Below are 23655 nucleotides of genomic sequence, written 5' to 3'. Positions count from 1 at the left end.
GACTTGGTCGTAGCGAAGGAGTCGGTGAGAATGATGCCCGCCATCGGATCGACCGCCTTGCACGATCCCTGGCCATGGAAGAAGAAGATGATGTCGGCCCGCCTTGTTTCGGCCCCCGCATCCATGACGAGCCCTTTCCCAAAGGGTTCTCGCTCCCAAGAGACACGACCAAGTACAACGGCTCCGTGAAGCCGGAGGACTGGTTGATTGACTACTCCACCGCGGTTCGCATAGCCAACGGCAACCGGCGCGTTGCCGTGAAATATGTCCCCCTTATGCTCCAAGGCACGGCCCGTACTTGGCTCAACAGCCTCAAGCCCTACAGCATCAACAGCTGGCTCGACTTCATGGAAGCCTTCATCCGCAACTTCACCAGCACCTACAAGCAGGCTCCCAAGCCCCGACAGCTCTCCTTGTGCGTACAAGGACCCAACGAGTCGACTCGTGACTACCTTACGCGTTGGGCCGAGCTCTGAAACTCCTGCGAGGGGGTGCACGAGGTCCAGGCCGTAGAGTACTTCACGGCCGGGTGCCGAGATGGCACCCTCCTCAAGCACCGACTCCTCTGCGACGAGCCGACTACCCTCGACGAGCTGCTGATCATCGCGGACAAATACGCCACGGCCGACTCCTCCATGAAGACCGAGCTTCGAGTCGACACTTCCGGGAAGGTACTTGCGCCGGCTCCCAAGACGCCGGCTGGAGAGTCCTCTCGGCGCCCGTACCAGAATGACAACAAGCGCAAGGCTCCAATGCCACCTTCCATGAGTCGGCAGGTGGCTACGGTCGAACAAGAGCAGCCTGAGGGACGGCCGGCTCCTAAGAAATAGAAGGGCGGCCGGCCGGCTTGGCAGCCGGCTTTCTCTTACGAGCAAACTCTTGACACCCCCTGCAAGTTCCACAGCGGCGCGAAGCCGTCCAACCATACAACCCGGAAGTGCCAATGGCTCACCCGAATTTCCAAGGGCGAGGGGTTGCTGCCACCTCCGCCTGCGGGCCAGCCGCCTCCTGCCCCCCAGCAACCGGCCGCTCGGCCAGCGGTCGGAGCCGTCTACGACGAGTTCCCTGACGAGCATGCCGCCTACGTCGTCTTTACGAGCCAACCAGAAGATCGGCGAAGTCGGCGCCGACAACACCAAGAAGTCAACACGGTCGCCTCCAGTAATCCCGAGTTTATGCACTGGTCAGAAAGGCCCATCGGCTGGAGCCGGGACGACCACCCAGAGGCGATGCCGTCTCCTAGCTCCTATGCCCTTGTGTTGGATGCCACCCTGGCGACTGAGAGGCGCGCCGCCCGTTTCTCCCGCGTGCTGATAGACGGCGGGAGCAGTATCAACATATTGTACCGAGATATAATGGAGAAGCTCAACATCAAGCCAAAGCAACTCATGCCTAGCCGGATTGTGTTCCACGACATCGTACCCGGCCTGTCCTGCTCACCAATCGGCAAGATCAAGATGGATGTCCTCTTTGGGGACAAGGATCATTTCCGCCGAGAGGCAATATGGTTCGAGGTAGTGGATTTGGAGAGCCCGTACCACGCGTTGCTTGGCCGACCAGCGTTGGCCAAGTTTATGGCTGTGCCCCACTACGCCTACCTCAAGATGAAGATGCCGAGTTCCAAGGGCATTATCACCATAGCCGGAGACTACAAGAAGTCTTCTGAGTGTGCAGCAGCCAGCAGCCGACTGGCCAAGTCCCTCGTGATCGCCGAAGAGAAGAAGATGCTGGATCGAGTTGCGACCTTGGCTGGCAAGCAGCCGGCCTTGTCTCCTAACCCCAAAGAATGTGAAGCTCAAGGTTCTTTCCAGCCGGCCAAGGAGACAAAGAAGATACCCCTGGACCCGGAGCACCCGGAGAGGCACGCTGTCATAGGCATAGGCCTTGACAGCAAATAGGAAGGTGAGCTCGTCGATTTCCTCCGTGAGAATCGGGACGTCTTTGCATGGTCTCCCAAAGACATGCCGGGTGTCCCGACGGATTTCGCCGAGCACAAGCTACACGTCCGATCTGACGCAAAGCCGGTCAGGCAGCCCTTGCACCGCCTATCAGAAGAGAAGAGAAGAGTACTCGGAGAAGAAATAGCCCGGCTTCTGGCAGCCGGCTTCATTATGGAAGTGTTCTTTCCAGAATGGCTTGCCAACCCGGTCCTCATGCTGGAGAAGAACAAGCAGTGGCGCATGTGCATCGACTACACCAGCCTCAACAAAGCCTGCCCCAAAGATCCGTTCGCCCTGCCAAGGATTGACCAAATGATAGACTCCATAGCCGGATGCGAGCTGTTGAGCTTCTTGGATGCTTATTCCGGTTACCACCAGATAAAGTTGAACCCGGCTGATCGCTTGAAGACCGCCTTCATCGCCCCATTCGGAGCTTTCTGTTACCTGACTATGACATTCGGCTTGAGAAATGCCGGTGCCACTTTTCAGTGTTGCATGCAGAAATGCCTCCTCAAGCAACTCGGCAGAAATGCCCACGTCTATGTAGACGACGTCGTGGTGAAGACGGAGAAACATGGCACCCTGCTGGAAGACCTCAAGGAGACCATTGAGAATTTGCGCCGGTTTCAGATCAAGCTCAACCCGGAGAAGTGCGTGTTCGGGGTACCAGCCGGCCAGCTTCTAGGCTTTCTGGTCTCCGAACGCGGCATCGAGTGCAACCCAGTGAAGATCAAGGCCATAGAGAGAATGAAGGTCCCTACCAAGCTGCGAGACGTTCAGAAATTCACCGGATGCCTGGCGTCTTTGAACCGCTTCATGAGCCGGCTCGGAGAGAAGGCTCTCCCCCTCTATCGACTCATGAAGAAGTCCACTCACTTTGAGTGGAACGACCAGGCAGACCAAGCTTTTCACGAGCTGAAAAAGATGTTGTCCACACCACCTGTATTGGCGGCCCCAACTGAGAAGGAGCCCATGCTCCTCTACATCGCCGCCACCAGCCGGGTGGTCAGCACAGTCATTGTGGTCCAGCGTCCAGAAGAAGGCTGAGCTCAGCTAGTCCAGAGGCCGGTGTATTATTTGAGCGAAGTATTGTCCACTTCAAAACAGAACTACCCGCACTATCAGAAAATGTGCTATGGTGTGTACTTTGCCTCCAAGAAACTCAAGCCCTACTTTCAAGAACATCCCATCACGGTCGTATGCACTGCCCCGCTTGCCGAGATCATAGGCAGCCGGGACGCATCCGGCCGGGTGGCGAAATGGGCCATTGCGCTGGCTCAGTACACAATCTACTATCAGCCCTGCACCGCCATCAAGTCCCAAGCACTGGCTGACTTCCTCATCGACTGGGCCGAGACCCCGTATCTACCGCCGGCCCCCGACTCCACCCATTGGCGGATGCATTTTGATGGATCCAAGATGCGCACCGGCTTGGGAGCCGGCATCGTCCTCACCTCTCCCAAGGGCGACAAACTCAGATACACATTGCAAATCTACTTTGCCGCCTCCAACAACGTGGCCGAGTACGAGGCACTCATACACGGGCTCCGGCTAGCCAAGGAACTCGGCATCCGCCGGATCCTGTGCTATGGCGACTCGGACTTAGTGGTTCAGCAATCATCCGGCGACTGGGATGCCAAGGACGCAAACATGGCAAGCTATCGTTTCCTCGTCCAGCAGCTCAGCGGATATTTCGAGGGGTGCGAGTTCCTTCACGTGCCACGGGCCGACAACGAGCAAGCAGATGCCCTAGCACGAATAGGCTCCACCCGACAAGCTATACCAACCGGCGTCGCCCTCCAATGCCTCCTCAAGCCATCTGTCAAGACGTCTCCGGAATCCAGTTCCATCTTCGTGCCGCCTGACCCCGACGCAGTCGGATCCGACTTCGGGGACCAGGCAGGCGGCCCGGGGACTTTGGCAGCCGGCTCGGGGACTGCCATAGTCAAACCCGGCCCGGGGACTGCAGCAGCACAGCAGGCGGAGGCCGACTCCAACTCCTCACAACCCAGCCCGCCCACCCTGGTTGCAGTAGCCGCCTTGGCAGTCGAAGAAATCACAGCTTCATCATGGGCTTAGCCCATCCTCCGTTTTCTGGTGAATGGAGAACTACCGACTGATGAGATCTCGGCAAGACAAGTCCAACGCCGAGCCGGAGCTTACACAATAATGAACCAAGAGCTGGTTAGGCGCAGTGCTACCGAAGTCTTCCAGCGCTGCGTCGAGCAAGAGAAGGGCATAGCAATCCTCGAAGATATCCACCAAGGCGAATGTGGCCAACATGCCGCCTCCAGGGCGCTCGTCACCAAAGCCTTCCGCCATGGATTCTTCTAGCCGACTGCTTTGGAGGATGCCAAGGAACTAGTCAAACATTGCAAAGGGTGCCAAGTCTTCGGCTCCAAGCAACACCTGCCGGCTTCCGCACTCAAGACCATCCCCATCACTTGGCCCTTTGCCATCTGGGGACTGGACATGGTCGGGCCATTCAAGACGGCGCGCGGCGGCATGACACATCTGCTTGTCGCCGTGGACAAATTTACCAAGTGGATTGAAGCAAAGCCGATCAAGAAACTGAATGGGCCGACTGCCGTGACATTCATTGCAGACATTACAACCCGGTATGGCATACCACACAACATCATCACCGACAACGGCACGAATTTTGCCAAGGGAGCACTGGCACGTTTCTGCGCGACACAGGGCATCCGACTGGACTTAGCGTCCATTGCCTACCCGCAGTCAAACAGCCAAGTCGAGTGGGCAAATGGCCTCATCCTCTCCGGTATCAAGCCCTGACTGGTCGTACCACTAGAGCGCTCGGCTGGCTGCTATCTCGACGAGCTACCGGCCGTCCTCTGGAGTCTGCGCACTACCCCAAACAAGTCAACCGGCTTCACCCCCTTCTTCCTTGTATATGGTGCTGAGGCTGTCATCCCAACTGACATCGAGTTTGACTCACCTCGGGTAACCATGTACACGGAGGCGGAGGCCAAGGAAGCAAGAGAAGACGGTGTTGACTTGCTGGAAGAAAGCCGGCTGTTAGCCCTCAGCCGGTCTGCCATCTACCAGCAAGGACTACGCCGTTACCACAGTCGGAGGGTGAATCCAAGAACTTTCCAAGAGGGAGACCTTGTGCTCCGGCTGATACAGTGAACAACCGACCAGCACAAGCTCCCGGCCCCTTGGGAAGGCCCCTTCGTCATCAGCCAGGCTCTAGGAAACGACTCATACTACCTAATCGACGCGCAGAAGCCGAAGGCACGCAAGAGGGACGACTCCGGCAAGGAGTCGGAACGCCCGTGGAACGCCAATCTTCTTCGAAGATTTTACAGTTAAAATGCAGTATGTATCATGCTACCTTTTGTATTAAGTATGAGACAACGGGCCCCGAGGAGTTCTCGGGGACTACCCTAATTTATCTATGTATGCCGGGTATCACACCCATGATTACCCCACTGCATTTACTTCCTCCGTCTGGCACCGGGTTCAACTAAGTCAGCCCGGGGACTTGCCGCCTTTAGTTATGTCCAAGTTCTACCTGCAGTCAGACAAGTAATGTGCCGGCACCCAAGCCCTCTCTTTCGAGAGTCACAGCTCGAAGAATCAGCTGCCCGACTAGCAAGAGCTAAAGGAGGAAAGGATGCCCACATGAAAAATGGCTAAGGACTAACGAACTTACATAACACAAGCCGGCTTCCCCCCTCGCCAACCGACTGTCGAAGCAGTCGGCTGGCCGGCTTCCTTTCCTACTCGGCCACAATCTAAGAAAGCTTGAACCCTTGCCTTCCCAGACGGCTGAATTCCTTACCCAGCCACAGACTGCAGAGCAGTTGTCCGTCTGGGAAGGCGACAACCAAGGGAAGGCGGCAAAGGAAAAAAGCGGAGAGATAAAAAGCAAGTAGGAATGGAAGCCACACACGTGCATAATAATATTTACACCAAAGCCTTCGAAAGGCCGGCATTCAACGAAGTTTGAATACACCCCCAGTGGGTGGAATTGCGCAAAAATAACAAGTCTGCTCAAAGAGTGACGAGCAGGAAAGTAAAACGGTGAATCAAGCCAAGGGAGCGCCCGGAGCTTCAGGAAGAACGATGGAGACGGCGGTGTCAGCTGGAGGAGTGGCCGGCTGGCGAGTCTCGGCCTGGTCGTCGTCGGTGGCAGGCGGAACATTCACGCGCGCCTCGTTGCTGGAGGCACGCTCAGGCTGAGGCTGATCGGCTGCTCCGACATCCGGCACAGCATCTTTGACATCTTCCTCCTCCTCCTCGCCCTCGTCGCTGGAACCAATCTCCTCCGCCGAGTCTTCACCATCGACCGGGTTTAGCCCGAACCATTCTTCCAGCTGAGCGACGCCGTCCTCGTTCACCTCAGAAGCAAAGGCGCTGGTGTCCGTGAAGTCGGTGATCGCCGTAGCATGCTGGATGATAGCCAGCTGCACCGCCTCCATTTCCTCGTCGGCCTCCTGCTTCCAGGTGCGCAGCTGATCCAAGTTCAGCCCAGGGTACCAAGCCCGGACGAACTCTAGCGCCCGTCGAGCGCCGGATCGAGCTGCTGAGGCCTTCCAGGCCTTAAGGAGGCCGATGGCTACCTCTAGCCAGTCGGCAGTACGGCTGGGGGTGCGAGGAATCACTTCGCCAGGCCAAAGGGCGGCCAGCACCTATGCTCCGGCACGCTGAAGCCGGCGGAGCATGCGGTAGGCTGGCTGGAGACGGGCCTCGATTGCCAGAAGCTGCTCCTCAAGCGACCGGTTGGCATCCGGCGCGATCACAACCCCAGCCTGCCACCGGGCTTCATGGTGGGCTTCGATGGATTGGTAGGCGACTAAATGGCCAAGAAAGTACTCTTCACAAAAGAAGAAGAAACAGAGCAAGTCAGGAGACAAATTGACTTACAAGGACAAAAGAGTGAAGAAGAAGGCAGCCTACCGTCAACCAAGTCCTCGACACGGCCGTAGCCTTCGCTCAGAGCTTGCCTTGCCTCGGCCCAGCACGCCGCCTCGGTCTCATATTCGGCTTTGAGGGCGACCTCGCTGTCCTGGGCCGCCTTCAGGGCTGCCTTGTGGCTCTCCTCCTGGTCGGCTAGTCTCTTGGCCAGGCGGTCACGCTCCTGAGCCAAGGCGCTGAGCTCACCCTCCTTGGTGCGAAGGGCAGTCTGGGCCACACCCAGCTGCTGCCTCAAGTCGGCATTGGCTCCTACCAGTATGAAAAGAACAAATTAAGAAAGAAGTCGGCAAGAAAGATCCGACCCGACTGCTCAGCAGTCGGCCCGAATCTCGGGGACTACACCAAGTGGGTGCACTGACGCGCCCCCACATGAGATAAAAAGACAAAGACACTCACGCCGGCTCTCCGACAGATCGGCGGTCTTCTTGTCTACCTCCCGGACTTGGGAATTAAAGGTAGCGGCGTGGAGGTTGTGATAATCCTGCAGATAGGATGAAGAAGCAAGCAAGAGCAAATCAGTAAAACAAAGTTTTCGAAGAAGTTCCAAGCCGCCTGCTCAGCAGCCGGCTCGGAACTCGGGGACTACACCCAGTGGGTGCGCTAACGCACCCCCACGGGAAAAATCAAGAACAAGAGAACTCACCCGAACGACCGCCCATGTCACAAGGAACTCCCGGGTGCATTGCTGCAGCGCGGTGGCTTGAGCCTGGAGCCGGCTTCAGACATCTTGCGCCGCCAAGTTCAACGCGGCCATCCCACCGCCCAGCGTCCACCCTGGCGAGCTAGCGGTGGCCGACTCCAGGTCATGCGACAACGAGCTGGAGCCGGACGCCCTCTGCGGATCCGGCTCTGAAGCCGCCCTCGCCGCACGTCGGCGAGCCGGTGACAAGACCACAAGGTCCGCCTACGCAGTCGGCTGCTCAGGCGGCACCTCGGGCTGGTCGCCCTGGCCGGTCCCGGCCGATGGAGGCGGCACCACCTCTCCCCCCGGGACGACTACGTCGCCCTCCTCCCTCTCCATCATCGGCGGGTCGCGGCCGATCTCCTCCGGCGGGGGCACCGGGATGTCCGGGGGTGTGGAGTTGAGGGGGATGACAAGTTGCGGAGGCTGGCTACGCAGAGCCTCCGCCGCCCTCTCTGCGGCCTCGGCCTCCGCCCGAGCCCTGGCCGCCGCGCCGGCCTGCGCCTCGGCCGACTTCGCCATTGCCTCCTGGGCCGGCTCGGCGGCGGCTGCCCTCCTCTCCTCCGCCTCCCGCTCCTCCCGCACTTCCCGCGCGTTCCGCTCCGTCACTGCCTGAAGCTCAGCGCGGGGGTCTATGCGGCGGGAGCCCGCTGACCCTCCCGCTGCGCCGACTATGGAGGCGGCGGTGGTCCGCTCCAGAGAGAGCGGGGCCCTAGTTGATGAAACGGAGAAAGGACTTAGATGAAAATCAACTAAAGAAAAAAGAGAAAGGTGCGTAAGGACCAAAACTTACGCCGAGACCGTCTGCGGATGCTTCACCACCTTGCGGAAGCGGGCCGCCTTCGCGGCCGCCTCGTCCCGCTTGGTCGCCGCCGCGGATCCCTTAGGTTTCTTCGGCCGGCCGCCAAAGAGAGGAGGCGCCGCTCGACATTTCTGCGTGCCGCCTCGCGTAGTCGGCCCGCCGGATGGGCCGGCGCCTTGGGGGTCGGACGCCGGCTGGTGGCGCGGGACGGTATCAGCCTCGTCATCGTCGGGCCAGTCTTCGAAGCCGGCTGTGAAGCCGGAGCCGCCTGTATCGCCGCCGCCCCCTGTAGCGTCGGCGTCCAGGGCGGCCGCCCCCAAGTCGGGGTCGTCAGGATTGTCCGCCTCACGGTCAGGGGCGAACTCACGCTCCGGCCCCGCAGTCCCGGCCGAAGGATGGAGAAGGGGGTTCTGATTAAAGGCAGACCGACTGGTCAGAAGTCGGCCAGAAAAGAAAATTCGGCAACAAAGGAAGAAAGAAAGTTTACCATGGGTGGTGGATTGGCGCGAGTGTATGGCGCCATGCCATACTGCCAGTCCGGCTTGAGCTTGCAGTTGGCGATGTAGTTCACCAGGTAAGACACCTCGTCGTGAGGCATCTCCCTGGTGCTGAGCCGGCTTGGGTCGAAGCGGCTGCTCACCTGACAGATCAGATGAGGGCGGCCTTGAAGCGGAAGAATCCGGCGCTCGACGAAGGCGGCGATCAAGTCGGGCCCGGTCAGGTGGTCCGACTGGATAAGCACCTGAAGCCGAGCGACGGCTCTGGCTCCAGCCGGCGTCAGCGACCTGGCCCGGTAGGACCATGTAGCCAGCCTCCCAGGCGGCGGGCCGGCTACGTAAGCCGGCAAGTTGACGTAGTCGCCATTCGGGACAACAATCTTCACATAGAAGGGAAGGGGTTATCGGCGGTGGACTTCCTTATGGCGATGAAGGCGCCACACGGAGCCGGCACGCCGGCTACGACCGTGTCGAGCTTGGATTGAAAAAACTCCCCCCAGAGCTCAATGGTGGGGAGGACGCCGAGGAAACCTTCACACAAGGAGACGAAGGCCGACAGCAGCACCACCGTGTTGGGGGCGAGGTGGTGCGGCTGGAGTTGGTAGAAGTCAAGAAACGCGCGGAAGAAGCCGCTCGCAGGGAGGCCGACGCCGCGCAGGCAGTGCGAGTAGAAGATCACTCGCTCGCCTTCCTCCGGCGCCGGCGAGACCTCCCTCGCTAGCGCGAGGCGGACTCGCACAAGATCTTCGCCCGGCAGCCGCCGCGTCTTGCGAAGAAACTTGATGTGGTCGTCGCGGATGGTGGAGCCATCCCAAGAGCTCGACGTCGGAGCCATGACGGCGAGCGTGGCGGAGGAGGGCACCCGGTGCGGAGGCAGCAAGCCTGCGGCACGCTGGGGAGAAGAAAGGATGCCGGAGCGGGAGAATGGCAAGGGGCTACCACAGCAAGGAAGAAGAGGAAGGTGGCGGGGCGAGGGTGAGTGTGCGAACGATTGCTGCTTTCCCCCTCCCCCCCTCCCCCCCGCCCCTACTTATAGGCTCGAGCGGCAAAGCCGAGGAGGCGAGGCACGGGGGGGCATGGGATTAACTGCACCCACTCCCCCACGACCCGCATTTATCGCGCCTTGATGGCGAGTGGGAACCGCCGCCGGAAGACGTGCGGTCGGTTTGGGCCAAAGAAGATCCGCGCACGGGCCGAGGCGCGGAAGTGGCGGGCCCCGGACTGCGACGGCGTCCCGTCACACGCGTGGGCTCGCAGGCCCTGCCAGCCAAAGGGTGCCACATGGCGCGTGGAAAGTGGGCGGTCAGCCCGCCGCTCGGCTAGCACGCCAGCTGGTTCCCGCCGTCGGATCTTGAGGAGGCTTCGCCGAGAAGGCACGCGCAAGGGAGGCCGGCTCCTAGCTGCCGGCTCTTCGGGATAGGAAGCTGGCCGGGCTTCACGATTCCTCCTTTCGGCCGCGAAGCCCAACCAGCTTCGGGGACTACTGTCGAAGTAAATGACCACGGGTAGCCTAACCGGCTCCCTTAGGCCCTCAGAAAAAACAATGGGCCGATCGGGCCTTGAAGCACCTAAGATATGGGGCCGCCTTCCTCCGGCCAGCTATCATCTAGGCCGGCTGGCTGAAGGCGGCCCGGTCATAGAACAGCCTTTGGAGGACGCCGCGATTGGGCCGACTCCAAGAAGCTGGCCCATGAAGGACCAACTCCAAGAAGCCGGCCCAGGAAGGACCGACTCCAAGAAACCGTCCCATGAAGGGCCGACTCCAAGAAGCAGGCGGCCGTAGGCCGTATCCTAAAGTCCACCCCCATAACGGTGACGGGACGGGGCATGGCTACAGCGAACCTTACCACCCCCGAATCCCGGAGCATGCATGGCTACAGTACGCTGTACGGGGCGGCCATCTCCCGTCCGGCGAGGCACTGTTGCCATGCGGATAATGATGCCATCCACGACGGGCTGCCAGTACGGCCCGCAGGCGGCGGGCACCTTCGGTCAGAGAGACATCTGAAGGCGGCCCAGCCTACCCCAGCCGGCCTAAGGTCGGACCAGCTTCCTATAGCCGGCTTGCTCCCCCCTCGGGGTGCGCGCACCATTAAGCAGATAAGATGAGGTAAGGCTACAGTGGGAGCCCACAAGGTGGCGGCACTGTAGCCATGTTTACCTCGACAAAGCTCTCGCCATCAGAGGCGAGGCAATAGTAACCAGCCCCCGACAAGACCCCCTAGCGGTGGGGCCGGCCTGTCGTCCGACGGGCCGGCAGCCGGCGGGACCCACCAGTCGGCAGGCCCCAGAAGCCGGCGGAGAAGACAGCGATCGCAGATGCTGACGGCCTGGGCCCGCACCAGGCCGGATTACCATTGTACCCCCGGGGGGTAGGCCTATATAAACCCCCCGGGACACCCATGCAAAGGGTTGATCTCAGAGAGTTTTAGACACTACCATAGGGAGAGGAGAGAGCTAGCCTTGCCCTTCTTTCTCCTACCACCGAACAGCTCAAGGAGCCTCTTGTAGCTTCTTATCGATCTAGTGATCATGCGGAGACCCCGCAGAGCAGGAGTAGGGGTGTTATCTCCACGGAGAGCCCCCAACCTGGGTAAGATCCGCCGGCGTGCATGTCTTCGCCTTATCCCGTTTCCGGGCACCGGCGATGTCTTACTGGCTCCCACAATGATAAGCCATCCGTTGGCATATGTCGCACCTACCACCCGACACCGAAATAAATATTCCCATTGGGTTTTACCGACCGAAGTACATTCTTTCTCCGCTTGTGGCTTGCTTGCTGATGGAAAAGTCTCGTGTTCCCGTCTCCTTCTCGCAGCTGCAGCAGCCTCGAACATTGCCTTGCAATCGTTCTCTCAAGAGAACACAGCCCCAGAAGCTTCCTCTTCAAGGTTCTCCGCAGGTCCCGTTCATCCTCCGAAAGTGTCCTGGAGTCCATGGCAATATCCGGCCTCTTAGTCACTTCCAGCGCAATGGCTATTTGAAGTTTAATGTTTCCAATCCAACGGGCACTCCATTTTTGCAAGCTGACTGTTGTGGCTCTCAACTTATTATGAAGTGTGAGGTAGTCATTTGTAGTTGCCGGTGTCAAGTCCCAAGCCGTACGCACCACCTCCATAAAGCCCTCCACTTTGATCCAGAATGCTTCAAACCTGAACCGCTTCTTCGTGTTGACCTCCACGTTCATATCCAACATGAGCGGGCAATGATCCGATAACGCGGTCCCAAGAGCGGATAGAGAATAATATGGGAAAGCCTCGTCCCACTCATTCGACACAAACACGTGACCAATCTTCTCTAAAGTTGCATTCTGCCTCTCATTCGACCACGTATATCTCCGCCCATTCAGGTAGAGCTCCTTTAGTTCCAAGAAGTTCAACTTGTCTCTAAACCGCCTAAGCATCCGTCAGTTAAATAGGTCATTGTTCTTGTCCTCATGTCTTGCAAGGAGTTTAAAATCCCTTGCAACCAGCCATGGACCCGCATGTAGATCGCGAATATCCACCGAGTCCTGCAAAAATTCCATCTTGCCGGCCTCCTCTTGTGGTCCATACACACAAGTCAGCCACCACGCCTGTTCGTCCTCTGGACACTTCACAAGGGTCGTCAAAGTGTGGTTTGTGTAATGTGGGTTCTATAGTTGGGTGATGGTGTCATCCCAAGCTATCAAGATCCCACCCCTAGTGCCAACCGCCGGTAAGTAAAAAAACTTCTCATATTTATTCACGAGGCATTGCCCAACAATGCTCACCGATACATCTTGCAACTTGGTTTCTTGCAAACACACAATCGCCGGATTGGCCATGTTCATCACCTGGAAAACCGCATGGCGTTGCGCCCTAGAATTGAGCCCATGCATGTTCCACACTATCACTTTAAGAGGTTAAGCATTCATGTTCATAGCCCACAACAACCAGCCCTAGCCAACGAACCTAGCTAGGCCACCATGGGGTCCTCCATCCCCGGCTCCGGAGGTGACTCCCAACCAAACAAGGCAAGCACCATCGCGATATGCATGTACGAGAGCGGGCGAGAAAAGAGATCCACGTACATCCGTAGTGCCTCCTCCGAAATGACCTCCCCCTCATGCGCAAGACACAATTTTCTGATGAGCACTTGGTGTTGCTTGGTGGCCGCTTGTTTGGCAATTCTAGCACTCCGTCTTGGCGTGACTTCCAACCTTGGCTTCTTCCTTGTTTGGCGACTCGGGTTAGCAACAGCTCTAGATGTAGGCCGCAGCAGTATCGAAGAAACAGCCTTGCGAAGACCTGCACAAAACTCCCTTAGCACCACGTGGAAATTTCCGTCCTGTGCCCCCAGCATGGGAGCTGGCGTGCATGGCCTCGAATCCTACGCGTTGTCCATATCCAACCGCGCATGCAAGGGAGCCGGAGTGCATGGCATCCGGTCCAGCGTATTGTCGTTTTCCGGTCCAACATGCGCGGGAGCCAGCATGCATGGCCTAGGATCCAGTGCGCTTCCTGGCTAGTCATCCGGTGTGTACACCCTCGCACATGCCCCTGGGCTCCGCCCCACGCTGCCCTCGGCCTGTCCCCGCTAGCAGACAGACTGACCAGGAACATATCCATGGCCCCCACCTGCATGCCCTGGTTATCCATCCCAGATTACGGCGACAGGAGTTCCTCATCTTCACCAAACCAGAGCAGACAGGATCTTCGTCGGTTAGTTGTTGCAGCGAGATCTGCACCAATCCGATATGGATGGAATCATCCTGCAACGCTCCACCGCAGGGCCCGTAGTCCAAAGCACGGTCCCCAACACCCTGCAAAGCTGCAGCAACCCAATCTGTCCCTTGTCGCCATCTGCCCAATTGCACCAAAGGTGGAGACCCAATGGAAACAACAGCACCCACCGGGCCCGTGCAGGACGCCTCCCAAGAGTGGGCATGGCTGTCGCTATCCACGCCAACGCATGCAATTGGCTGTCCACCCGGGCCCGCAAGCAGGCCCCTAACGTCGGCCACGCGGCTGCTGCTGACTAGCCGCTCCTCCTTATGAGAAATTTGAACTCGGGCGCGCGTGCCCGGCGGCGGCGCTGCCCCGGTCGACGAGCCCGCCCTACTGGCCGAACCACCACCGAAACCACCCCAGCGGTCGAAGCCGCCCCCGGCCTGCCCATCAGCCAAGCCATCATCACCCGTAGGCAGGGATGGCGGAGGTGGCGGTGGCGGCGTCGGCTGCCCATCTGGGGCCTCACCGTCCGCCCAAGGATCGTCCAGCACCACGATATCGATGGGATACCAGAGCGCACAAGCACCCCGCTGCACTGTCATCCGCCGTCTAGATTCCTCTGCCCAGAGCGTTCGCGTGGTTCATCGATCAAGAGCAGCCTTCTCCTCGGAATCAGCTCCGGTCTGTCAGTGCGCAGCAAACGCGAAAATCCACAATGTCCGCACGACTCGCAGTGTCCTCATCCACCCCCACGATGAAGCCAAGCCCGCGCAAGATCGCACTGGCCGTCCACTGGCACCAGGCATGCACGGGCACTCCTCGCAGCGAGATCGGCACGAGGAACAGCAAAGACACCATTGTGGCCTGGGCCTGCCGTAGCCATGGATGCAGGGAGAGCTCGAACCATAACGCCTCCGCCCGGCCCTCGCGCACCATGCACTCCCGCAATGCACCGTCATGGCACAACACGAGGAAGTCCTCCGGGTAGAAACGCCGGATGGACATCTCCGCCGGACCGACATCGAACGCCGCGTGCAATGCATGCGCCGCAGAGTCCACATCCACCATCGGCCTGTCGCCGGTCACAGTGACCAGCACAGCCCTAGTCAGCTCTGCCTCAAGCCTCCGCGTGTCGTCGGCCGCCTCTAAGAAGCAAACTTCCAGCGGCTCCCGCGGCTCCAGCTCACGCCGGGGAATCAACCCCTCCACCAGGTCAAACTGCAACGAGAAATCTGGCCCCGAGGCCCCACCCCCCAAAGACGGGTGCGCCGTGGGCGGCCCCTGCACCACCTGACTCCACAGCCGCACCGCGCCCGGCGGTGGAGGGCCCGGCGGCGGCGGTGGCAGGACTGAGGGCGAGTGCTGAGACTGCGGCAGAGGGCCCGGAGGTGGGGGTGGCAGGGCTGGGGAAAGCGGCAGGGAGGATCCACAGCCTCCCGAAGCCGAAGAGGTAGCGGCAGGTGCGTTGGCTGCTCCACCGGAGACGGGCTGTGCGGACGAGTGCACCCGCGCGAGGTGTGGCCAGGCCCACGGCAGCGAACACAGAGCGTAGGGTTGGTACACTCCCTGGAGATGTGGCCTTCACTTCCACAATTGTAGCAACACCCGTACAACTCCACCAGCTGTTTGGAAGAAGGGTGCGGGCGGGCAGCGGTGAGGACGCGCAGCCCCGAAGCTGGGCGGCGGCGCCGCGGATGCGGGTCCCGGGTCGACGGAGTGCAAGGCCGCCGGCTCGTCTTGGTATGCCAGCCATCACCCGCCAGCGGGGGTGCAGGAGCGTGCGCAGGCCCTGCCCCGTCACCCTGGACCACCGGGCCAAAGGTCGTGCCCAAGATCTGGGGGACGACGATGGCGGACCTGAGCTGCACCCACGGCAGTGCCTGAGGAGGGGAGGGCTGCGGCCGTGGCGCGAGTGGAGGGGAGGGGAGGGGGATGGCCGCGCAGGGGGGGAGGTGGGGGGTGTCGGAATCCGAGCCAGAGAGGGAGACCCTAGAGGCCATGACACAGCAGGGAGTGGGCGCTGTCTTCGGAGTGGAGGGCAGCGTAGTTGGTGGCCACCGGCGCCAGAGTGGCGGCCGGCGCAGAGCTCAGGGGAGCAGGGAGCGGGATACAGACTGCACATGTGACCCACAGGCTTCTAAAGCCACTCGATTAGCTGCTGCACCAGGTGCATTTCCCCAAGGATGTCCTAAAGTTCCTCCACCAAATTGTAACACAGAATCGTCCCCAAAGATTTCGGTCAGAGCTGGCATATGCCAAACATGAATACCACCTGAAGCTACCGGTATAACACCTGGCATGGATACCCAGTCCTGAGTGAAAAATATATCGTGAGCACGATCTTTTTCAATAAAATCATCACGCAATAAATCAACAAAACCTAAAGTCATTTTGTGTTCCCCTTCTAACTTACCTACTACTGTACCGGAGTGGATATGATCTCCCCCAGACATACGCAATACTTTAGCTAATACACGGAAATGCATACCATGATTTTTCTGTCTATCAATAGCTGCATGCATTGCACGGTGAATGTGAAGAAGTAGGCCATTGTCGCGGCAATAATGAGCCAAGTAGTATTTGCGGTGAATCCCCCAGTTAAGTAGTCATGCATTAGAATAGGAACCCCTAATTCTCTTGCAAATACAGCTCTCTTAATCATTTCTTCACATGTACCCGCAGTCGCATTCAAGTAATGCCCCTTGATTTCACCGATTTCGGCCTGTGATTTATAAATAGCTTCAGCACAAAAGACAAAACGGTCTCTCCGGCGCATAAATGGTTGTGAGTTTACGTTTTCATCATCTTTGGTAAAATCAAGTCCACCACGTAGACACTCATAAACGCTCTACCATAATTTTTTGCGGATAATCCTAATTTTGGTTTAATAGTACATCCCAATAAAGGACGACCATACTTGTTCAAGTTATCTCTTTCAACTTGGATACCATGAGGCGGGCCTTGGAAAGTTTTTGAATAAGTAGGGGGAATTCGTAGATCCTCCAAACGTAGAGCACGCTTTGAAACCAAATACGTTACCTACAATGGAAGTAAACATGTTAGTAACGGAACCCTCTTCAAATAGGTCTAATGGATAAGCTACATAACAGCCCCAGCAACAGGCTCGAAGTGATAGCAGACTTCACACTTGACTCATCAGCGCCTTCCACGCTTTGGTAAAAAGAACAGACATGTATTAAAAAAAGGAGCTATAAAATCTTAACAGATCACTATGCCAAGCAGAAAGTACACACCGACACTGTGAGACCTTAGCTAAAACTCAAACTGGGAAAGGAGGAACATTTTCAGCTAGGAAATGGTACTTACAGAGACCCACTATAAAACTATAGGGATAAGGTATCTTGAGAAAGTAGCATGTAAAAAAATTAACTTGCATAGTAACATATTACGAATATATTGTACTATGTAGATGCATTATGTAACACATTACTATTCCTACGTATTTAGAAATTTTATGGTTGCCTTGATACCATGCAGCTAATTTGTGCTTCGCACTACTATGTGATCCAAGAATGATACTGTCCTATGGCTAAATGGAAATATGATACTATAGTCATTTTGAAATCAAGACTTTATATAGGAACGACCTTGTCTTACCTTGTCAATATTAGGACATCCCTTCTCTCCTGTTACTATCTCTATGATTATCATATCAAGACTATAAATATCAAAATTGTATGTGATCGGTCCGCCATAGAATTCAGGTGCCATATATCCCCTACAGGAGTATTTATGTAGTCAAATTCATAAGAAAAAGGGACCAATATGCATTCATACATAACAAAAGAGAGTTTCCAAGATTGATAGCAAGCTTACAGAGTTCTGACCAATTTTGAAGTAAAATTCGGCTCTGATTTTCATTGAAGCATCTCAAGAGACCAAAATCACCAACTTCCAGCATCATATTATCATCTAGCAAAATATTTGCAAGTTTAAGATCTAGGTGAACGATGTGCTTTTGGTGAAGATAATATAAACCGTCACAAACTCCATAGATAACTTGATAGCGCTTTCTCCATTCAAGTACATGAGATGCATCTATAAAATGGGAGAGGAGAAAGTTGATTTAGTATTTACCGAAAAAGGCTTTACGCCCCGCTTTATAAATAAAGCACCACCACTGATACCACAAGTTACGAACAGAGCACGAAAGAAAACAAAAAAACAGCGCACGAAAAAGTGCAAGGTTAATGCTGAGGGCACAGCTCAACAAGCCCTAAAGAGAAAAGAAAAAAGGCTAACACAGGCCACAACGCCAGGCCAAATAGGGGCCTAATCTGGTTGCGGCGGGGGGGAGGGGGCGCCAAGCGATGAGCCAACGAGCGAAGATCTGCAATCATGGTCGATGGCGGCGTGCTACTGTCCTCGGCTAAGTGGCTTCCACAGCTGTAGAAAACCACATAGTTTGTAGATGGCGTCAGAAGAGCGACGCAGAGGAGAGTCTTCAATAACGAGCTTGTTGCGGATGTCCACACAAGCGCTCCAACGCCAAGCCACCTAATGTGGCACGTGCCGGTAGAGCAGTCTTGAATCTCTTCAAAGAGTTCCGGGAGGTCCGAGTGGCACCACCTGCCACCTACCACTTCCCGAAAACAACTCCAAAGGAAACGAACCGTCACACACTTGAAGAAGATGTGATTTGAACCTTCCTCAACATCGCAAAGAGGGCACTTGTCATTCCCTGGGCCATTGCATTTGAGCACCTCCACCCCTGAAGGTACCCTCCCGCGGATCCATTGCCATAGGAAAATCCTAATCTTAAGCGGAAGCCAGATTGTCCAGATGGCATATAGGGGTTCTGGCACTGGAGACACCGCAATGTCATGGTAAAGGGATTGATTAGAGAAGCATCCGCTCGGCTCGAGACACCACCTAATCCGGTCAGGGGCAAGGCTGGGAGTGTGGAGGGCGACACAAGCTAGGAGCTCATCCAAGGCAACCTGCTCAATAGGCCCAAAGGCCATCGGAAGGCGAGGCTCCCCAAATCAATAAGGGCAGTCTCGACCAAGACAAGTGGGGTCACACAGATGGAGAAAAGCTCCGGAAATCTAGCTGCAAAGGGTTCGTCGGACACCTAGCGATTGAACCAAAAGAGGGTCGCCGCTCCTGACCCTACGGAGATTGAGGACCCTATGCGCCGCACTGGAAGGAGCTGGATGATGGATTCCCAGAACTATGGCCCCTCCCGCGCATTGGCAGAAGGCAAGCGGATGGTTGCGGAGGTACTTCTCCTTGATAATGTCCAGCTAGAGCCCACCCTCAATATTAGCGATACACCACAACCATTTGGACAGTAGGTCAACATTCATGCACTTCGAGGACATGATGCCAAGACCGCCTGGTCCTTGGGGCGACAAATGTCCGACCACCATACCATCTGATACTTTTGCTTGTTTCCCTCTCCCGCTCAGAAAAAACCTTGATAGGAATTTGGTGATCTCATCGTGCAAGGTTTCATGGAGGCTATAGAAGCTCATGATAAACATGGGGAGACTCGACAAGGACGAGTTGATCAGGATCGTCCGAGCCACCTGGGAGAGCCACCTGCCCTGCCAAGGCCACACTCGATGTTAGATCTTGGTCACATATGGCCGAAGATCCGCTACCGAAAGGTGGGAGTCACTAATGGAGCTTCTCAAATGTATGGTTGGGAAATCCCTGAGGGGGCAGTTGAGACGGTCCGCAATGCTCTGACTTTCCTCGGCGGAGTAACTAAGGACCATAACTTCACTCTTAGTGAAGTTGATGGTTAAACCCGACATCTGCTGGAAGCAGAGCAAGAGGAATTTTAGGTTGGCTATATCGTTGTCGGACCCTTCAACCATGATAATCGTGTCATCCGCATATTGCAGGAAGGAGACCCCTCCAGGGCCACCAGATGCGGGACGATGCCACGGATGTGGGCGCCCGCCTTGGCCAAGTCTAGAATGGCGGCCAGGGCATCAACCACCATGGTGAACAAGAGGGGGATAAAGGGGTCGCCCTACCTGACCCCACAAAGTGAGAGGAAGAAAGGACCCACCTCGCTATTAATGTTGACGGCAGTGCGACCACTAGACACCAATTACATGATGCGCGTCACCCAGCGGTCATCGAAGCCCTTGGGAAGTAGGACTTCTCGTAGGAAGGGCCAATGTAACGTGTCATAGGCCTTATGGAAGTCGATCTTAAGGCAACCTTTTGCCGTTTGCTTTTGACTTCATGAAGGACTTCATGAAATACAAGCACCCCATCCAGAATGAAACGGCCTTGAATGAAGGTGGATTGGTTGGGGTGTGTCAAGGTGTCTGCCAAGAGGTCCGCCTATTGGTGTAAGCCTTGGCGATAATGAGGAAGACCACATTGATCACCGTGATCGTCTGAAACTGTCGGATGTTCGATGCGCCCAGCACCTTAGGGATGAGAGTCATAATCCTGTAGTTGAGGTGTGATAGATGTAAGACTCCCAAGAAAGACTCCTGGAACATGGCCATAAGCTCGTGTTTCATGGCCGGCCAGAACACATGGAAGAAGCGCATCGGGAGATCGTCGGGGCCCGGAGCAGAATCAGGGTTCATGCCGTTGACCGTCGCCCACACCTCATCCTCCTCGAAAGGAGCCATGAGAGCCACGTTGGCATCAGCAGAGATTTGGTGGGGGGGCAAATATCCGGGGCGAGGGCCGCTCCACCTAGAGCCGACGGGGAGAATAGGTCTTTGTAGAACCCATCCATGTGGGCGCGGATGGCCGACGGGTCATCAAGAAGCGTGTCACCCACCCAAAGAAAGGGGATGGTGTTGCGAAGTCTAGGCCCGTTGGCGGCCGCTTGGAAGTATGTTGTGTTCGCGTCCCTTGCAACACTCAACGTTGTGTACCGTGGTGGCACCAATAGCACTCCTCATCCATGCAAATGACCATGAGTTCCTCCTCGAGCGCATAGCGCTGCATCCATTTGTCCGAAGACAGGCCAGTCAAGTCCGCCCTTAGGTCCAGGGCTTGGGTCGCCGAAAGCAAATTTTGCTTTCTAACTCGGAGATCCCAACCAATATTGGCGCCCCGCCATTTCATGAATTGCTCGACGCAGTTGGCACAAAAGTGCCAATCATTTGCGACAGAGATGTGTCGGTGTGGCTCGGACTGGGCTGCCATCCATCTAGATAGGACCGTGCTGAAGCCATAAGTTCTCGAAGCGGAACCTCGGTGGGGGTGTGGCCTTTCCTCCGCGGAGGAGCGGGATATGGCCGGACCCAATCTGAGTGATCTCCCGGAGCAAGGTCGAGGGGCACTTGAGCTCCTAGTCCGGCGACATGAAACCGCGATCAAGGATGGAAAGGGTCAGGGACACCTGTTTATTTGTCCAGGTGAATCGGGCACCAATGGGGTCCAGCTCCCGCAGCCCCGAATCAGCAATGTAGTCATTGAAGAGCTGCATTCGAGGGAAGTTGATGTTACCGTTGCGTTGGTCGTCCGGGTGGCGGATGAGATTGAAGTCACCGCCCACCATGGCCGGCAACTGGGCATTCGAGATCTTCGGTACTAAGCTCCGCAAGAAATGCGGACGAGTAGCGGTGATCCGCCAGACCATAGACAATGATGATTTCCTACTTGAAGCACATGTAGCGTTCAAACACCTCCATGCTAAAGAAAAACTCTCCTGGTCCATGCTTCCCACCTCAAAGGAGGCGTCCTTCACCCCTAGAAGGATGCCTCCGGAGTGGCGTGTGCTCCCACTAGAAGGGAGCTAGTGCCAGCCAAAGAGGTCGGGGCTCAAGCTATTAAGCTCGAAGAGGGAAAACTCAGACCGCATCATTTCCTGGAGGGCAACAGTGTGAGTTCGCTCATCTGGCATGTATTCGGCAAGTTGGCGGCTGCGGCTAGTCTGATCAAAGCCACGAATATTCCAGAATAGTGTCTGCATTAGATAACCGAGGAGGGGGTCCTGATCCTTGGGATGAGGGAGGCACTTTGTCCCCGACGCATAGCATTAGTCCTTGAGCGAGTGCGACCACGAGCACTAGTCTCCCCTTGAGACGGGAGGTCGGGCCTGGAGGTGGACCCTTCCTCGGGCGGAGCCACGGCCCTAGCCCTGGTCAGTTAGTGCAAGTTACGGCAAGTTTACCATCCAACACTTCCTTCGCCTGGATTGCGTCGATTTCAACTAAGGGGGACCCTTTCCCCCCTGACCACAATCCCGGGGTCGTTGGCTACCTTTGCGAGCTTCCCCAGCGACACCAACTCGAGCACAAAAAATAGCATGGAGACCGGGAGGCGGGCTGATGGAGGTACGTGATTCCAGGAACCGAGCAATGACCCTCCGTTTCCCGCGCTCCGGGATGGACGGGGTCAGGGTTCCTGGTGGCAGCGAATCGTCAATGCGGGTGCTCCGCCGCAATGTCGTGATGAGAGTCGGCGCCGAACAGCCCCGTTTGGGACCCTTAGACCGCGGGGGGCAGGGGATGACGCAGCGGTCCCTTCTAGCCGACGAGTCCGGTGCAGCCACCGGCAGCAGTGGTGGGGGTCGTGAAGGGGCGCCTCCAACAGGTCCGCGACGAGGGACATGTCCCCAAGAACAGAGGGCCAATGCTCGGTAGCCACAGTGAGGGAGGGTTGGGCGGCTGATATGTATCCAACATATCTATAATTTATGAAGCATTCATGCTATTTTATTACCTGTTTTGAATGATTATGGGCTTTATTTTGCACTTTTATATTACTTTTGGGACTAACCTATTAACCGGAGGCCCAGCCCATATTGTTGTTTTATTGCCTGTTTCAGTATTTCAAAGAAAAGGGATATCAAATAGAGTCCAAACGGAATGAAACCTTCGGCATCGTGATTTTTTGGAAGAATATCATCCTGGAGACTTGGAGTTCACGTCAGAAGATCCTCGAGGAGGCCAGGAGATAGGGGGCGGCCCCCCTAATGGGCGCGCCCCCCTGTCTTGTGGGCCCCTCAAGCACCTCCCGACCGACTTCTTTCGCCTATATAAGCTTACGTACCCTAAAACCATCGAATATCAAGATAGATCAGGAGTTCCGCAACCGCAAGCCTCTGTAGCCACCAAAAACCTCTCGGGAGCCCGTTCACCCTCTGTGGCCATCTTCATCATCTCGGCGCTATCCATGACAAGGAGGGAGTAGTTCACCCTCGGGGCTGAGGGTATATACTAGTACCTATGTGTTTGATCTCTCTCTCGTGTTCTCTCTATGGCAAGATCTTGATATATCGCGAGCTTTGCTATTATAGTTGGATCTTATAATGTTTCTCCCCCTCTACTCTCTTGTGATGAATTGAGTTTCCTTCTTGAAGTTATCCTATCGGATTGAGTCTTTATTTGAGAACACTTGATGTATGTCTTGCCGTGTTTATCTGTGGTGACAATGGGATATCACGTGCCACTTGATGTATGTTTTGGTGACCAACTTGCGGGTTCCACCCATGAACCTATGCATAGGGGTTGGCACACGTTTTCTTGACTCTCTGGTAGAAACTTTGGGGCACTCTTTGAAGTACTTTGTGTTGGTTGGATGAATTTGAGATTGTGTGACGCATATCGTATAATCATGCCCACGGATACTTGAGGTGACAATGGAGTATCTAGGTGACATTAGGGTTTTGGTTGATTTGTGTCTTAAGGTGTTATTCTAGTATGAACTCTAGGATGGATCGAGCGGAAAGAATAGCTCTATGTTATTTTACTACGAACTCTTGAATAGATCGATCAAAAAGGATAACTTTGAGGTGGTTTCGTACCCTACCATAATCTCTACGTTTGTTTCTCCGCTATTAGTGGCTTTGGAGTGAGTCTTTGTTGCATGTTGAAGGATTGTTATATGATCTATCTATGTTATTATTGTTGAGAGAACTTGCACTAGTGAAAGTATGAACCTTAGGCCTTGTTTCCTATCATTGCAATACCGTTTACGCTCACTTTTATCACTTGTTACCTTGCTGTTTTTATTATTTCAGATTACAAAAACCTATATCTACTATCTTTTTTGCACTTGTATCACCATCTCTTCGCCGAACTAGTGCACCTATACAATTTACCATTGTATTGGGTGTGTTGGGGACACAAGAGACTCTTTGTTATTTGGT

At 56.0% G+C, this 23655-nt stretch overlaps 1 pseudogene; it reads right to left on the bottom strand.

Moving 5' to 3' along the window:
- Positions 1 to 15643: 15643 nt before the first annotated feature.
- On the bottom strand, positions 15644 to 19402 carry LOC123067596 (ribulose bisphosphate carboxylase large chain-like; annotated as a pseudogene).
- Positions 19403 to 23655: the final 4253 nt, after the last annotated feature.

The sequence above is a fragment of the Triticum aestivum genome, chromosome 3B (assembly GCF_018294505.1).
Source record: "Triticum aestivum cultivar Chinese Spring chromosome 3B, IWGSC CS RefSeq v2.1, whole genome shotgun sequence".
NCBI lineage: Eukaryota > Viridiplantae > Streptophyta > Magnoliopsida > Poales > Poaceae > Triticum > Triticum aestivum.
The sequence above is the reverse complement of the archived record's forward strand: the minus strand, read 5'-3'. Positions and strand labels throughout refer to the sequence as shown.